At 40.9% G+C, this 3,597-nt stretch overlaps 1 long non-coding RNA gene across 1 annotated transcript in view; it reads left to right on the plus strand.

Annotated features, from left to right (window-relative positions):
- The first annotated feature begins 2,336 nt into the window (after positions 1 to 2,336).
- The window catches only part of LOC107183033, a 2,906-nt gene continuing 1,645 nt past the window's right edge, over positions 2,337 to 3,597 (plus strand). The window contains exon 1 of the long non-coding RNA XR_001513812.1: positions 2,337 to 3,496. This is a non-coding gene — a long non-coding RNA (uncharacterized LOC107183033). The remainder of the gene's footprint in view (positions 3,497 to 3,597) is intronic.

The following is a 3,597-nucleotide window of genomic DNA, read 5'->3' on the forward strand; positions in this document are numbered from 1 at the left end:
ATGTGGAATGAAGTGGGCGGGCATCGGGAGGCCACTATGGCACGGGGCAAGCACTATGGGAAGTCTATCTGAAGTGTACCTGGCGTATAAGACGACCCCCCACTTGGAGGCATATTTTTCAGGGCCAAAAAATCGTCTTATATGCCGGCAAATACGGTATAATAATATGCACAATGAATACTAAATAAATATTAATGTCATAAATCCATATAAGGAAACAGAATAAAAACAACAAAGCAATAAATACAAATTGTGAAAATATTAAAAGCAAGAGATCTCAAAGCCTGTGTCAATATACAATAATTCAAAGATATATAGTAGAGTGAAAAAATGAGGTGAAAGGCTTTATTGTTAACTACAATGAACAGACCACACTCTCTCTGCTCTTCTCTGTGCACAATAATTTAGGAGGAATACTAAAAACACTGAATATGTCTAAAAGAGAGCAACTGAGAAACAATTCAAGAACTGAGATGCTCAGACTAGAACAGAGAGGGTTTGCCCTCCTGCTCTCATCCTCCACCTTCATCAACGAAAAGAAGGCATCCTATGGAAAATGATTAAAGATTTCTCTCTTGTCCAGAGGCAACTATCAAAAGATGGCCACAATAGAGATCAAGACTTCTCTCAATTCAAAAACTTGAGATTTCTTCTAAGCCAAAGATATTGTGAGAGATTAGTCATGAAGGTATTCAAGCAAAGGCTGGAAAACAGCTTGCCAAGGACTCTGTGGAAAACATCCAAGCAGGGGTAATCAATTAGAATTTTAAGTTTCCATACAACTCTGTAACCACATCAATGAACATTACTGAATACCTGCTCCAGGAAGGGCACTGTCCTAGACCTATAATAAGTACAAGACAAGAGAGAGAAACATATAAAGATCTCTGCTGCCAAGAAATGCACACATAATATATAAAATGTATATTACAGTTTGAGACCATAACAGACATCACAAAGCATTATTTGTTCATTGCCAAATTAATTTTATTCACATACAAAGGTCTTCTAAGAAGGAGAAACCCTAAGGTTAAAATGTTCAGATAAAGCTTTTTAGAATAAATATCTGAGGTACTTGTTGGGGGGAAAATGTGTTTGAAAGTTCTGAACAGGTAGAGAGAAGTAGGAAAGAGAGAATAGCAGAGGGAGAAATGAAAAGCATATTAGAAACCTGTTTGGCTGCATTAAAAACTTGTTTCATGGGAGAAGAGCTAAGCTGAAAGGGCAGGCTGTGGCCAGAATCAAACTGTACTAGGCCTTGAATATCAAGCTAAGTAGTTTCAAATTTATCCTGCATACTGCAACAGTAACAACTACTCGACTCTGTTGTAGCCATAGACAATGGTAAATACTAGTACTTGGGGGGAGGGGAGGGAGGAGGGGAGGGAGTATCATGGCTACATTCCCAAAAAAAACAACCCTGAATTACTAATACTGAAATTTGAATTTCATGTATTTCCATATGTCACAGAGTATTCTTTTGATTGATTCAACAATTTGAAAATGTAAGAATCATTCTTAACGCAGGGGCCATACAAAAACAGACTGTGTGCTGGATTTGACCAGTGTCAAGCAGTTTGTCAAGCCCTGTACTACACTAAGCTGTCTTCTTCAGCAACCCTTAGGTACATTTGTCCTTGAGCTTCAGGGACCAGAATAATATATTACTCATTCAACATGCATGAACGCACACACTTAACCAAAATCTAAATCTAGTAGGGGTCGGAGGTTCTCTATAAAAACTAACAACAACAAGAATTCTCTAATTCGCCATTAGAACAAAAGAAAGACATTGTTAAATTTTGTTATTTTCACATAGTAACTGTATTTAAGAGAACTAAAAACTATTCTTATAGAGCTTCTTTGATACTTGGTGGGACCTGTAAAATAGAGTGTAATCAAGGGGTTGTCTGTTCTAGCCCTACTTCTGTCATTTACTCATTATGTGACCCTGAACAAGTCATTCTCAATCCTCTGGCCCTAATTTTCTCATCTGTAAAGTGAAGGAAGGGGTGTAAGTTACTGGACGATCATGTGCTCTCTCAGCTTTAGCACTGTATGATTCTACTCCTACTTAAAAAGGACCAGAGAGGAGATGATAAACACAGACAAAAGTGATAATTAAGGACACAGAATAGAAGAGAAAGGCATTGACTAAATGAGTGGGCAGACAGGACAAACAGGTAGAAAAAGAGACCAGAAAAGTACAGTTTACTAAAATCAAGGAATGTATTCTTTTTAAGTATCAAATGCAAGAAGGAAGGAAGGAAGGAAGGAAGGAAGGAAGGAAGGCAGGAAGGAAGGAAGGAAGGAAAAATTCAAGGAATATGGCCATCAAAAAAAGAAAGAACTAGTTAGCTAGCTAAAAAAAAGGCAAGGAGTTCAAGTGACAGTCTTAAGATCTGAGAGTACTGTGCATGCTTCCAGAAATCATGAGATGAGCCAGGATAAAAGAAAAGACTGAAGATGAGTGCAGGGAACAGAAAATAAAGGCATATGGTCCAGAAAAAGTAGAAAAAAAGTTGGGGTAAACTTCAAGCCTTAGTAAGAGAGTTAGTCTTAAAGGAGAGGCATTTTTAATCTTCAAAATCCAAAAGGGGGGGGGAAATGCATTACAGTATCAGTTTTCATGTTTTCTATACATCACGTTATTAGGGAAATAAATCTAGTGTTGGCTTTTCTTAAAGCAGAGTTCCACTTATATTATATTTGCTAATGGTCACAAAATTAGGAAAAAAAATATTTCTGTCCTAGATACATAATTTCAATGATCACCAGGGCCTTCTTCAAGTGGCAACAAATTGCTACAAAGCAACTAAAAAAGGCAACAACAAAACACACACACATACAATTTAATGGTTACTCATAAATACCAAGACCCTATTGCGGAGCAACTTAATTTCAACAGACACCTGCCTCTACGTAAGTATATGAGCAAGAAACACCCACAACCGTAGGCTGACGTGTAACCAGTTAAAAAACACACGTTGGTATATGCAGAAAACATGAATAAAGCCAACAAGAGATACTATTCATATGTTGAAACTCCCTGGCCAGTGCATTACATTTTCTAGGATTCAAGAGCAGCCAAGAACTCGAGGCTTCTCACATCACCCGCTTTTAAGAATTTAAGAAGTCACCCCAACGGGCACACCCAGCCCAACTGAACCAACAGGGGCTCCGCTCTCCATAGCACAGGGTGGTGGAAGCGACCTCTACACCTTCCCGCGAGGTCCCGTCTCCGACTTCCCCACGCGCCTCCCGGGCCCCGCGTAGACCGCCAACCGCACCGCCGAGCAACAGCAGCTCCTGCAAGTCTCCGGCTCACGCTGCCCTCCCACCCGCCTCGGGTCGGGTGTCGCTTTCACAAGCCCGGAAAGTGACCCACCGCCACTGTCAAAACCAGGAGCACCGCCACCCCGGCGGGCCCGTCAACAACTCCTCCAGAATTTTTTTTTTTTTCTTTGAAATTACCGGCCTTGGCTCGACAGGTTCCGTAAGTACTTCAAAGGCCACCCTCTCCCCCAAAGCGGGACCGGACTCCTCCCGGTTCGCTGCTTTATGTGTCCAGCCCCACACCCCGGAGGGTGGGGGGGG

The sequence above is a fragment of the Myotis davidii genome, unplaced genomic scaffold (assembly GCF_000327345.1).
Source record: "Myotis davidii unplaced genomic scaffold, ASM32734v1 scaffold118, whole genome shotgun sequence".
Taxonomy (NCBI): Eukaryota; Metazoa; Chordata; class Mammalia; order Chiroptera; family Vespertilionidae; genus Myotis; species Myotis davidii.